The sequence below is a fragment of the Papaver somniferum genome, unplaced genomic scaffold (genome assembly GCF_003573695.1).
Source record: "Papaver somniferum cultivar HN1 unplaced genomic scaffold, ASM357369v1 unplaced-scaffold_79, whole genome shotgun sequence".
In the NCBI taxonomy this organism is placed as follows: Eukaryota; Viridiplantae; Streptophyta; class Magnoliopsida; order Ranunculales; family Papaveraceae; genus Papaver; species Papaver somniferum.
In genome coordinates, this window is record NW_020650859.1 from 617,157 (window position 1) to 632,274 (window position 15,118).

At 38.4% G+C, this 15,118-nt stretch overlaps 1 non-coding gene and 1 pseudogene across 1 annotated transcript; both read left to right on the forward strand.

The window, feature by feature from the left end:
* Window positions 1-17: 17 nt before the first annotated feature.
* On the forward strand, window positions 18-13,143 carry LOC113344577 (annotated as a pseudogene).
* LOC113344759 lies at window positions 7,092-7,175 on the forward strand. Its single transcript, XR_003357913.1, has one exon. It is a non-coding gene; the product is annotated as a small nucleolar RNA Z102/R77 (small nucleolar RNA).
* Window positions 13,144-15,118: the final 1,975 nt, after the last annotated feature.

Here is a 15,118-nt window from a genome sequence, read left to right on the forward strand (position 1 = left end):
CTTGAACGAACACAAAAAAAGAGCTGCGTCAGATGGTTCGCCAAACAGCATTTCTGTTGTTCTCAGCTAAATAGTCCAGAAAAATACCTGTCATTATAGCACTATGACGAGCGCCACAAGAAACAAGCTTTGCATTCTCAGCGCCAGTTCCCAACTGCCCAAATTGATTTCCACCAAAAGAGTACAGTACACACCACCTTCTGCTGAGATGCATAGTGTATACCACAGCCCAGCAGCGACACCTTGAATCATAATACCCAAGAGAGAGGATACACAAGTTGGACTCAACTCGTCACCAGTACTCCCTTGAGTCACACTGGATGAAAAACCAACACATTATTAGAACTGTCCAATGTAACTTCATTTGAAGAGGAGCAAAAAGGTTAGAGATCGGGAGATGAGTTGGTAGCTTTGTTATGATTAACCATCTTCATCTAATCTTTTTATCACACTCTTTCTGTTAATCCTTTTCTTCTGTCGATGCAAAATATTAGTATAAATTCATTTGCATGTGCAAATGGGTCAACGAGTCACTAACTAGCTAACACACTCGACCGAGTTTGACTATCGTCAAATCAAGTCAGAGGTGTTTGACCACAATGGTTGAATCTTGTCTCCTGAATCCTGATGGTTAATATTTTTCCTACCATGTAGACAACTGGTTCCCTTTACTTCTGGGCAGCTCATCTCGCCGGTCCAAACTGGGGACCTTTCGCGTCATGGTGCTGTGCTTGGCTTGAAACTATTGGCCTTGTTGCTGGAATTGGCACATAGGTGATAAAAAACACTTTCAGTATCACTCTAGCTTAATCATTGCGCGCTAAATTAGTGAAAATGGAGTGTTAATAGCATAAACATCTTTCTTCTGTACACGGTTGAAGATGCTCGGATTTCTCGTTATCAATTTCGCATTACGGTTTGGCTGTTGACAGGTTGTTGGCGGTACAGTAATAGTAATCATGCTTCCTTTGGTATCGTTGACACAGTCTGCTTCTTACGTATTCACTCATTTCGAGAAAGCACCAGAAATAACTGGGATAACTAGTAGTGCATATGCAGTTGTTCTGTCTCTGCCACTACGGGAAAAATATACATCTATAACTGAAGATTTACAACTCTTCGCTAAACATCGTAGAAAATCATATGTTTTACAACTGGTTTCAAAGGAAGAGTTGTCGTATATCATCACTGCCAACCCTTAGGAAACAAGGGGTTGCGCTAAGAAAACAAACGACAACTCCTTAAGCAAAAACGTTGTGACGACATTTAGCTATAACAACTCTGTTCCATAAAGGTAGTGACTAAGCCTATCACAATTTTCACAAGAGTTGTTGAAGAACACCAAAATATGATGATGAAAAATAGTGTTAGAGGGGAGATTCGAACATGGAAGTCTGGCTCATCAACCATCCTTACATTTCACAAGTTTTGTTTTTTTTTTCTTTTTTTTAATAAAAACGTATAACAACACTTATAAGTGTTGTTGAAGTAAAAATATAGAATGTTGGAAAAAATGAGATTAGAAGGGAGATTCGAACATGAATCTACTGCATGGAAGTCTAGCTCATCAACCATCCTTACCGTTCACAAGTTTTGGTTGTTTTTTTTTTCTTAATAAAAATGCATAACAACACTTATAAATGTTGTTGAAGTAAAAATATAGAACGTTGGCAGAAATGAGGATGGGGGGATTTGATCCTCAGCCTCCTGCATGAAAGTCTACATCACTAACTATTCCTACACTATCACAAGTTCTGTCAAGTTTGTGGTTCTTTAATATACTAATTTTAAGACAACCCTTTATAAGAGTTGTGAAACAAAATATAATGTCCAAAAAAAATGCTCAGGTGACTAAGCCGCAAAATATTCTGAAGGAATCTTACTTGTAAATGGATGGATTCGTCGTTCTTACCAAGTTTCCGACTTAGAGTAGTCCACTCACGGCCAGGTTTCGATCTCGGAGCCTGGTTTGCATACAATATGGAGAAATAGGGTTTGTTTAAGGTTTCGTAGAATATTCCGAAGGAATCTTACCTGTAAATTGATGGATTCGTCGTTCTTACCAAGTTTCTGACTTAGAGTAGTCAACTCGCAGCCAGGTTTCGATCTCTGAGCCTGGTTTGCATGCAATATTCATAAATAGGTTTTTTTTAAGGTTTCGTAGAATATTCCGAAAGAATATTACCTATAAATGAATTGGTCGTTCGTAACAAGTTTCTGACTTAGAGTAGTCCACTCCTGGCCAGGTTTAGATCTCGGAGCCTGGTATGCATACAATATGCAGAAATATGGTATGTTTAAGGTTTCGTAGAATATTCCGAAGGAATATTATCTGTAAATGGATGAATTCGTCGTTCTTACCAAGTTTCTGACTTATAGTAGTCTACTCCCGTCCAGGTTTCGATCTCGGAGTCTGGTTTGCATACAATATGCCGAAATACGGTTTGTTTAAGGTTTCGTAGAATATGCCGAATGAATCTTACCTGTAAATAGATGGATTCGTCGTTCTTACCAAGTTTCTGACTTATAGTAGTCAACTCACGGCCAGGTTTCGATCTCGGAGCCTGGTTTGCATACAATATGCAGAAATATGGTTTGTTTAAGGTTTCTTAGAATATTCCGAAGGAATCTTACCTGTAAATGGATGGATTCGTCGTTCTTACCAAGTTTCTGACTTAGAGTAGTCAACTCGCGGCCAGGTTTCGATCTCGGAGCCTTGTATGCATACAATATGTAGAAATAGGGTTTGTTTAAGGTTTCGTAGAATATTCCGAAGGAATCTTACCTGTAAATCGATGGATTCATCGTTCTTACCAAGTTTCTGACTTAGAGTAGTCCACTCGCTGCCAGGTTTCGATCTCGGAGTCTGGTTTGCATCCAATGTGCAGAAATAGGGTTTGTTTAAGGTTTCGTAGAATATTCCGAAGGAATCTTACCTGTAAATGGATGGATTCATCGTTCTTACCAAGTTTTGTGTGTGTTTAAGGTTTCGTAGAATATTTCCATGGAATCTTACCAGTAAATGGTTGGATTCATCGTTTTTGTGGACTTTCAGACTTCTTGTTCATAGTTTGTAAGTCGTTATACCGAACTTGAAGTTTGGATCGACACTAAGCTTCATATTCATCAATTTCGATGATGTATCATGCTAATTTTGAAGTCAGAACCCTCTCAGAGCTTCGTGGTTCATAGATTATAGGCCATTATACCAAGTTTGAAGTTCGAATCGACATTGAGCTTCATATTTATCGATTTTGATGATGTATCATTCTAAGTTTGAAGTCAGAACCCTCTCAGAGCTTCTTGGTTCATAGTTTATATGTCGTTACACCACATTTGAAGTTTGAATCGAGATTGAGCTTCATATTTATCGATTTTGATGATATATCATGCTATTAATGTGAACTAAAGCTACTTCATGACATGTATGACTAGTCAAAATTACTTCATGACCTATGTAACTAGTCGAAATTCAAACCGGAAGCACAAAGAGAAAGCACAAAAGCACAAAGAAACACACCAATTATCGGATTGATTTCTTATTTTTCAACTTTATTCTTATACATTTTTTGGATTTTTTTATATCAAAATGTTGATAAGAATGTGCTACATTTATTCATATTTTTTTTGGATTTTTTTCGTGTCGAAGGTTTATAATCAAACCGAATAGATGAGCTCGTATTAGCACAAAATGAAACACATACTTCTCAATCCGCATGAGCATCCTAAATACAATCTCAACCGTCAAGATCTTTTCTTAATCCGTATGAGCATCTCAAATACAATCTCAACCGTCCATCATTTTCATTCGGATTCACTCTTTTTTTTTCCGAAGCATAACCCTCCTTCAACCACTCGAACCCAATTCCTATCTGTTTTTCTCTCAATCACCACCGCTGAAGAACACCTCTACTCCACAGATGACGGCGGCGCTCCATCACCACCGCTGCTCTTCTCTCGACCCCTCTTCTTCATCATCTTCTCTCAATCTCTCTCTTTAACTCCCCTTTTCTCTCATCCGCAACAGTCAATAGTAGCAGCTCATCAAATCCAGATCTGAACCAAATTCTAATCAACCCCATCACTGATTCAAGTTATACAAAACCAAATTTCTTCTCGGTAACAATCAACGGAGGCCCTAACTCAAGTTTCCTTCAAATCTTCATCACATAACTCAATTCTTCCATCTCTAGAAGTTATCGATTCATCAAAATCTTCTTCTCAATCTAGAACCTCATCCCAATTCCCATAACCGAACCCTAGATTTCAAAACAAAAATAAACCCCCCCGAATCTCAATGTTGAGCTGAAAAAAACAAACCCTAGATTTCAAAATCAAAATCAAAATCTCTGAGCTTAATTGGGGACGATGAGTTTGTGGTTGAATGGTTGATGTTTTAGCCGGGTAGAGTCTGAGTTGATAACCGAAATAGTGAAATTCTATGGGTGATTTGGATGAATTCTGGCAGTAAATGGTACCATTGGTCTGTGAGGTTCTGTTTGAGAGAATACAAGAGTTTTTGAAGTTAATTCAAGCATAGATGCAGATGAAGAACTCAAGGAGGAGGTGGAAATCGAAATGAGGGTTTCTGAGCTTCAACTGAAAACATAGATGGTTTCGATTGATTCCCTCATATAGATAGAAGACATGAGCAGATTTATGAAGAACTAGGATTCTATTGTGTTGGAGGATTGATAAAATCAGAGCTAGGGTTTGTGTTGGATGTATGATTCTGTGATAAATTTGAAGATTTGAATTGATTAAAGGGGAAGCTGAGCTCGATTTCAATCATAGAAGATGGGTTTTGTGGTAATTGTGTGGTTGTGTGCTTGTTGTTAGGGTTCAGATGAAGAAGTATAATGTTGATATTCATGGTTTCGGTTTGATATTGAAGTTTTGAAGACTGCTGCTGCTATAGATGAATGTAACTGGTGGTGTTAACTGTTGCCATCAGTTGAGAACAAAAACAACAAGTTTTGGAGATTCAGGATGTAAATGACAGAACTGGTGATGAAGAAGTGAATGGAGTTAGCTGAGTCTGGTGTTCGACTTGAGCATGTTGAGGGCATGTTGTTGTTGTTTGAAACAAATAATGGAGTTAGCTGAGTCTGGTGCTGGACTTGAGCTGAGTGATAGCCATGGTCAAATATGTGCAGGAATGGAATGTTGCTGTTACAGGATATTAACTAGATGCAGAGAATGAGATGGATATGAAATAGGAAGTAGGGGCTTTGTTATGTTCAAGAATCTCTAGAGAGGTTGATATTAAGGTTAAAGCTGTGAAAGATGATGTAATGTAGTGTTTATAGCAGCAGGATATGAACAAGAAGACATGGAAGAATGTAATGTTGATGGCAGTGGTACTGGTTATATGCTGAAATGGTGGTATTGAGAATGGAATATCGGTACCTATTAGCTCACCATCTCTAACCATAGAGAAATTCATCCCTAACCCAAGTTGCACCTTAAATCTATCGGATTTCAAAACTACGGATTGAAATCAAGACGAGATGTAAATCGTTGCTGCAGTTGCTGTTAAGAAGATGAGATGGATTCGAATACACTGATACCCCATCTTCTCATGATTCAATTGCAATGTTAGGGTTCAGCACAATAGTAATTGTGCTCTCAGTTATCCCTTGATGTAAGTTTGATTTTTTTTTTCTTTTCTTTTTAAAGTTTATTATTGATTTTAGATGAACTGATTGATAATTGGATTTCTACTGCTTTAATTTTCACAGGGGTTTCTACCTTCTGAGGCACCAATTTTCACAGGGGATTTATAAATGAGACCGAATCAAATAAGCTGAAGATGTGAAGTATGTGCTTGTGTGGTTTTTAGAAGTGCTGACCAAGGGTGTTTGATATCCAGCCTATAATTGCGCGACTTTAACGCAGGAACTGAGAAGGTTATGGTGAGTATCTCATCCATATGAATGAGATAAAACTGTTTGAATTTGGTAGATGGTAAACGATACCAGTTATAAATATAATGTCACTTCAGATTTTACATTGTGGAATGAATTGAATTGTGAAATTTTCCATTCCCTGAATTTTCCTTAATAGGGCAAGTGTGAAAGTGTGGGAACACTAGGAAGTATGCTTACAGTACTTCCAAATATATGTTGGAAATCTTGAGATTATTACAAGTTGTCTCATGTTTTAGTCAAGTTACTGTGCTTTGTTGAAGATTTTATCCAACATTTAGAAGGGATTTACTTACCATCTTGTTCTGCGGCCATTTGTGAATCATGTTAAACTTGTATTTTGTATGGATATGCGTGGTTTCAACAATAATGGAGAGAGTGAAAGGCACTGTCTGTTTTTTAATTGAATCGCAGTTGCTCTTTTCTACCCTGCCGTTTGTTAAATACTACGAACATCTGTGTGTCATCTATATGACTACATGAATTATGCTTTTCCAAGATATTTAGCTCATGATGCCTTAGTTTCATGTTTATCAGCTAGAGTAACCATATTCCCTCATATATATGCTTACAGTTTTTTGTATTATTTTCGACTATTAGAATGTTCTACGACCATTTGTGCAGTAATGTCAGTTTCTTGTTGGCAGAGCCTGGCTTTTTCCTTTTTGATTATATTCTTGTATTTTTTAAATCTATTGAAGGGTCCTGACTTTTGATTTATGAATCATCAAATCTCATTATATATAACTAATGCAATTTCTGTGCTCAGGGCTTGCTATGGTGTTTTGAGATTTATTATGAAAAGTGGTGCCTAAGGTTGCGAGGTACAATCAGCTACTATTCTTTCGTATATTCCAGTCTTAACCCTTTGTTCTGCTTGATATGATATAAATTTCAAGTTTGTAATTGTTACAGGTTATTGTGAGTGAAAACCTTAGGGAAGCTCGTGCAAAGTCAATGAAGTTCAAGGATGGATACATGATTTCTTCTGGTCAGCTAATTTACGAGTACATTGATTCAGCCGTTAGACACGTCCTTCTTAGACTGGTCAGTTTCTACACCATTTATTGTTACTAACTTAAAATATATATTTCATTAGTATATTAATTGTTGTTTGGTTTACTTTTGTTTGTTTCATTTTTGTTTAGAGTGAGACAGTGGAGAGTATGAGGTGATGATTAGATAATTTCCCTATTGGTTTGATTGTCGAAACGGTGACATAAATGTATTCCGTCTATCTGATCATTCTCTCCAGTCCTACTAAAGAGCGCCTTTTTTCTGTTTTACTTATTTTGTCGTGTGCCGAGTTATATTTTCTTTATTTCTGGAAATTCCGGTCATCTTCTAACTTAAAGTTCATTGTTGTTTGTTTTGTTGAGCAAGGTGTTATTGGCATCAAGGTCAAGAACATGTTGGATTAGGATCCTAAAGGAAAGAATGGTCCAATGACTCCATTGCCTGATGTTACCATCCACCAACCTAAGGTTGAAGAAGACTTCGTCAGGCCTTCAATGATGGCTCCTACCGAAATAGAAATGGCAGTTCCCCCACAAATGATAGTAACTTGAATGGGATGCGGTTTCCAGATTCATTATGATCTGGCATACAGTGTGTGATTACTGCTCATGTGGATGATGCTTATGTCTACATGCCAACTTCAGAGTTCAAATATGTTAGTAATGCTGTCGGAAGTTTTATTACATGGCCCAAGGATCGATTAGTGTTCCCATAGACATCTTCATAATCTTTTTGGAGTGTGTTTAGAAAACTTAACTTTTGTATCACTGCCATTTTTTTGAATGTATGTGGTTAACACTAGTAGGTTAACTTGAATGAATGTAAGTGTATTGCACTGGCAGGTTAATGTGAATGTGAAATACTTTCATCAATCCAGTTTCAGCTATAATTTTTTTTTCAACATAGTTTTATGCACACAACTTCTAATAAAAGTTGTAGTTACACATTCATTTACAGAAAACAGAAGTTGTTACTTCAAATATTACAACTGTTAAGGGTATTGGTAGGCTTCTAAAAGGTCCTAAAAATTATCCCCGGCCAAAAACTTGGTGGGCCCGGAGATATGTATAAAATTAAGCCAAATAAAAACGGGGGCCTACAGTAATACCGCAAGTGCACGGTCGTCAGTTGTAGCTCGTGCAAGTACGGGTCGATCCACAGAGATCGGGTGGAGTGTTTAGCTAATTGGGTTCCTAAATTGCTATTGTTGGGCTTTGATTCTCCTTTGAGTAAATTGGGTCTAATGGGTTTGTTTTTAACAATGAAATGAACTGAGCTTGGGCTCAGTTGGTCTTGAAGTGCACTAGGCTTTGGGCCTTTGAATGATGAATTGTAAACTTGGGCTTTGGTTTCAGTCAAGGATCTGGGCCTTTGGGCCTTTGAGGAACTGAACTTCAGTTTTGATTTAACTAGGCCTTTGGGCTTACCTTAACCCAAACTGTGGTTGGGCCTTAATAGTTCACTTGTGAACTGGGCTTGGTAGTGAACTGAGAACTAGGCCTTGAACTGGACTGAACTTGAGCTTTGAAAGCTGCGCTTTGGAGAGGAAGCAGCAGCAGCAGAGCAAAGAAAGCAGCAGCAGCAGCAATACTGCACAGCAGTGAGGCAACAACAGCAGAACAAGCCAAGGGAAGCAATGCAGCAGTGCAGTACTGCAGGGCAGTGGAAGGGGAGCAGCACAACAACAGCAACAGGGTTGCAGCAGCAGCAGCACAAGGCAAAGAAGAAGGAAAGCAGCAGTACTGCAGCAGCAAAGCTGGAGAAAACAGCAGCAACAGCAGCAGCAGTGCAAGGCAAGTGCAAGAGAAACAACAGCAGCAGTAGCACAAGCAAGGAAGAAAATGCACAGCAGGAGAAAATAGCAAACAAAAGAAACACAGGGCAATACAGGGCAAAAGCAAAGAACAATGCAAGATGAACCAAGGCCTAAGCCAAGGGCAGGGATGATAGTGAAACTGAAATGGAGCAAAACTAAGGCATTCTTAAAGAATGGGAAGAGAACTAGCTTGCTATGAGCACTAGTTTCTCCCAATGCTCAATCAACACATTGCATCCTAAGCATACAAAAATGGAATGGCAAGATAATCAGCTTGCTATGAGCACTGATTTCTTCCATTACTCAATCAATTCAGTGCTTCAAAGGTTTCTAGCCTAGCATTCCATTAAACTAACAACAGTGAACTAAACATTAACATTACACAAACATCAACAGGAACATCACACATTAATAGGACACATGTAACAGGAATTGATTGGAAATTAAAACTGAACATTAACAGAACAAAGTAACAGTTAACAATGGATAACAGTTAACAGAACAAACATCAACAGGATATGAAAACAAGAAATTAAAACATGCACATTTAACATATGCAGTGAAATTGAACAGAACACATTGAAGAGGAAAACCTTAACAGAACATAGTTCTGGACACTGGCTAGTCCAGCATACTTTTACAACACACCCACAACCCTCAATTTATAGTCCACAGACACAATTAGGGTTCTACCAAAAAAAATTCCCAAATTAACAGTAGACTAGGGTTTGATTTATTTTTACCTAATTTGATGTAGCAACATCAAATTAAACTCGACCCATGCTTTATCTTCTCTTCCTCTACCTCTCCATGCCTTCAATTTCTCTCTAGGTCACCTATTTCATCAACCTCTCACGCCTAGGGTTTCATGGATGAAACGTGAGAGATGGAGGGAATAGGGGTCTAGATAGGTAGGGAGTGATGATGTGGTGTTTGGTAGTGATTTGGTGGAGGTTAGGTGGTAGAGATGGTGGTGACAGAGGTGGAGAAGGTGGTTCGTGGAGTTGCAGAGGAGAAGGAAGGGGGAGAAGAAGGGCTCGACTGTTTTGGGAAGAAGGGGGGTGTTTGGTTAGGTGGTAGGGTTCGGGTGCTCCAGTGTGTGGCGGCTTCATCGATTTTTGATGTTCAGCGAGACTAAGCCGTGAGATGTGGAGCTGGTAGGTAGATCGGACGGTGATGCGGAGGCAAGCGAGGAGCGACCGTCGGATGAAGTGATACAACGAAACGAACGGTACTTGATGGAGTTAGGTACTGTAGTGTAAGGCGGAGATATCAAACTTTGATGAACAGCAAGGGAGCAACCGTTGGATTCAACTACCATCTAATCTGAAGGCTTGGAATTTCAGCGCTGTGGTGCTTGGCAGAGACTTCAGATTTTGATGCTCTATGAAGGAGCGACCGTCGGATGCTTCTGAGAACTGATCTGATGGCTGAGAACGGAGGCGTTTTTGTGTGTAGAAAATGAGGTTGTGCGCACCATTCTTCGCGGCTTCCTTGCGTGATTTCTCCCGGCTTTTCACTACTTTTCTGCTCTTTTTGCTCCGCAAGTCATCCAGACTTTATTTATTACCTAAAAATGCAAAATTAATTAATAAAAATATTTATTCTTGAAAACAATGAAAATACAGAATATGGGATAAAATGTAGAATTAATGCATAAAAGATGAGTTAAATGCCAACAAAAAAGGGATAAATATATACAATATTTGGCACTCATCAGGTATTGTAAAAAAAAATCTTGCAACATAAGTAGGAGTTGTTCAGTATAGTTGTACAACTCTAGGAAGTGTAATGATAGTAGTATTCACAATACTAATCGATGTTGTCTTCCAGTTTTCGACTACGAAACAGTTACTTTACAACATAAGTTTGTGTTGTCCAAGATAGTTCGACAATTCATACAAGTGATGTGCAAATATTATTCATAATACTGGTAATTGTTGTTGCATATGTTTCTACGATATGCTACTTATGTTGTCCACGATTGTTCTACAATACAAGCAAGAGTTGTGTTAGGTTATCAAAAAAAATCAAAAGAGAATCACAACATTGACAAACTATTGTCGAACCATGAATCACATCACCCTTTACAACACTTGTCAACCATTGTAGAAAAACTTGGACTTTCTACAATACCCCCGTTCCACAATGCATGAAATGGAGTTATCGTAGGGGTACTGCAACTCTTATCTTGTGTCGTCAACGATGATTTTTCCCGTAGTGTGCTTGTGTGTCAGAACTCTCTTTACGGATATGATGCCGCTGCTCACCTTACAGAAGAAACAAGAGGCGCTGACAAGAATGGTTCTATTGCAATACTTTCGAGTATAGGGATCATTTCGGTTTTTGGATGGGCTTACATCTTAGTGATAAAAGATTTTTGGTGGTTGTAGTAATGATGATAAGGGGTATCGTTCAAACTCGAACTTGTGAAGGTAATGGATTTTTAGATTTATAAAATTTATATACAAAAATATTGACAAATTGGTAGAGAGTTACTGGGACTAAAGATTCAGCCATTTTTCATGTTCAAGTGGTTCAGAATTTAATTCTAGGCGATTATAGTTCAAAACAAAACAAATATTAACTCTAGTTTATTGCCAAGATAGATTTTATAAAATATTACTTGTATTTCTTAAGCATGGAATATCAAAAATCCCTAGGACTAAGCATACTCCATCAAATGAAATCACAAGTAATTAATTTAAAATCTTATTTCAATTAAAATTGGTGCAAAAAGTAAATAAAGAATTAATTTAAATTACCACATGGATGAAACACGGTCTCCTCCGTCGTCCCAGTGTTGGGTTTAGCTCATCATGGTGAAAAACCTCTCAAAATATTTCATTGATGCTCAAAAGTGTTTTACAATGAAGAGAAAGATAAGTAAATGTTCTAAAACAGGATTCTGCGACCAACAGAAGGCGTCCAAAATGAACGACAGAGCTGAAGTGCCGTTGTCTCTGAAAATCTACGACCCACGAATGTGAGTCTCTTTCACTGTTGATAAACGACTGCTTCCGTTAGTCCGTTCTTCGCGTTCTTGGTGTTCTTCATCATCAGCAGCAGCAGAAACAGAGTTTGATCAACTCTTGATTTCTGCGTCTGTGGCTCTCCTATCTTCTCCCAACTCTCGACAGCCTCTCTAGTACTCCCAGGGAACATATTTATACACCTACAGATCGTTGAATCTCCCTCAATTACTCCATATAATCTTCATTACTCGGTGTTTAAAGAAAATATTTTCCGAATATTTTCTTCCCTGAAATGATTCTCCACGCGTAAACAGCCTCTGATACTCCCTTATTTAGCTTCTACACGGTCCAAAAGTGTGCTAGAGTCCTCCATGCATCATCATAACACGTCCGAATCCCTCAAAAAAATCCTCTCAAACCCGTGACTGCCATGTTCTCTGATGATGACTTGTTTAGCCGATTCTAGCCAAATTCGATCGATTCTGACACCCATACTGTATTCCTTAAGCTATATCACATCTTCCTACCAATTTTTAGCCATTGAATCGCACCACAACACCTTCATTTTGTTGATTGAAAATCTGCCAGAGAGAGAATATATTTTCCCGCCAATTTTGTTTTTTTTTGAATTTGGGAAGAAGATGTCCTCCCCCTAACCAGAACTTGGGTGCGAATAGCAGATGCCTTGGGGTGACCTGGGGGTGCCCCTTAGTAATTAGGTTACCCCTTATCCAAAAGCGAGAGTTCGAATAACACTTGTCCTCCGGGTGACAAAATCAACTTTTCGAGCAGAATTTTCCAAAAATGTTTATTTCCAAAAAATACCTACAAATACATAAAATAACAAAATTAGTACAAAATCGAGTGCCAACAATATATAGTATTGAGATCAAATTAGACACAAAAATGTGTCTATCACTTAGCCCTCACATTTAGCATTCAGGTAGATATACTCAGATTCAATTTTCATCAGTACATTTCCAGATGCGTAAGTCCCTCATTCGTTCGTTCTTTGGTTCTTATTACTGTTTCTGATTGATGTATATACACACAGGATCCAAAATACTTATATGATCCGAGCAATGAGACGGCCGGAACATTTGTGCCGGCACAGATACTGTACGATGCATTCTACGGAAGGTACCATAGTGGGACTGGAGCAATAATTTTGCTTTTCATAATCTGGGGTTCTTTCTTCTTTGGTGGACTGTCAATCACTACCAGTGCAGCCAGGGTGGTGTATGCACTATCAAGAGATGGAGGAGTTCCATTTTCTTCAGTCTGGAGAAAAGTTCATCCGACACGCAAAGCTCCTGCAAATGCAGTTTGGTTATGTGCAGCCATTTGCATTCTTCTCGGTCTTCCCATTCTCAAAGTAACGTGGTCTTCACTGCCATTACTTCAATAGCAACAATCGGATGGGTTGAAGGCTACGTGGTACCAATTTTCGCTGGGATACCTTCTACTATGCACCTGTTGGGGTGGGGATATTTTTGACGGGTGGGGATATTTTTGACGCTCATTATGCTTTGGTGGTGCTGGATGTTAGGAATCTTCGGGCCTAACTAATCTCGAAAACCGGCTTGCAAGGTTAGGGTTGTCCAAGACTTATTAAACATGGAACCTAGGATTTCCTAGGCGATGTGGTACTATTTAACACCCCCTCAACGACTAGGGCTACAAAGACGGGATGACACTGAAGCTATGGTACACACGGAGGTGGTACGGAAACCCCGGGATACACACGGAGAAGTAGTACGGAAACCACAGGCACACGGATGGACACGGATAGCGTTGAATGGGGACCTGGTTCTGATACCAAGTTAGGAATCCTCGGACCTAACTAACCTCGAAAACCGACTTACAAGATTAGGGTTGTCCAATATTTATTAAGCATGGAACCTAGGTTGCCCTAAATTACTCTGGGTAATGTGGTACTATTTAACAACAAGGAGATGGTTCAAAGGACCTATTAGGAGCATTGATCAAGGTTCTGAAAACGATGATATCGATGTTCGTAGTGGTGTTCATGATGGTTTGTAAAAAAAAAAAACTGGGACTCGTATATATACCCAGATCAACGTGTTTGTGTACATGGATTGTTATAATTAATATTATCAACCATTCGGATCGATCATTAAGAAAACACTTTAAAATCTGATAAAAATAGATTATTCTTCATTTATTTTCTTGATTTTTTTTGCTCTATCCACGGCCTAAATACAGTTCCCCAAAAAGAAAAAAAATAAATAAAATGCCATATCTTTTCAATGTGTCAAGGCCAGACTTAGCTTTGTGGCACTCTAATAACTCCACATGCACATGATTACTTTCTTGCTATTCCAGCCTATGGGCTTTGACAGAAAATTGGGCCACACCAGTTTTGTGTTGTACTTAGTTATCAACGATTTTTTGGGCACCACTCGTTTTTGAGGGGACCATGATTTTATTTTGGGTAAAGACATTAGAAGTAAATCTAGGTCACCTCATATCTAATATTTATATTAATATCTAAATTATCCTCCTGATTAATTTTGGGTAATGATTAGTTAGTGTAATGATTAGTGAGATGATTAAGTTAAAGATAATTAGTGAGATTAAAAACTCAGATGGGTTTTTCTTTTTTAGAGAGTAGAATTATTGAGAGAGTAATGTTAGAGAAGATGAAGAAGGAAAACATGAAAAACGATGGATTTTACCAACCACAAGCCGAGGAAGGGTATTTGAGTACCCAGGTATGCTTAATGTTGGTTGAATTGCTCCAAATTTTCAAAAAAATGTAAATTTTTAGAGTATATTTGGGCTTGTTCGGTTACCTTATGTGAAGAACAGGTAACCGAACTCATCTGAAAGTGTAGTTCGGTTACGTTTTCCAAACACGCAGGTTACCGAACTCCCTCGTTAATGGATGTTTTGGTCGTACAGTGTAATGTTCGGTTACCTAGGATAAAATGATAGGTAACCGAACTTTGAACTTAACAATTTATTTGGGTACATCTTGTGTGTTCGGTTAGTTCGCAAACTTCAACGCAACCAAGTTCCCAACCGAACTGCAGGTTAAAAGTAACCTAGTGTTAGAAGTTCTGTTGGTTCGCAAACTTCAACATATTTTGCGAATCAACCGAACTGGGCACATATATGCAATTAGGAAAACGTTTGGTTACTACGAAATTTATTTCTTGGCGAATTAGGTACAATTCGGTAAGGAAGTTTCAAAGGTAGAGTTCGGTTACAAAGAAAACTTAACATTTTTGCAAACGAACCGAACGTTTGTACTTCTCATTATTTTCGTAAACTAAAGTTCGGTGATATCCTTATTTTGCGAAGGAACCGAACTTATGGACTTATGTTGTTCTAATACAAGGAGTTCGGTTAAAAGTATT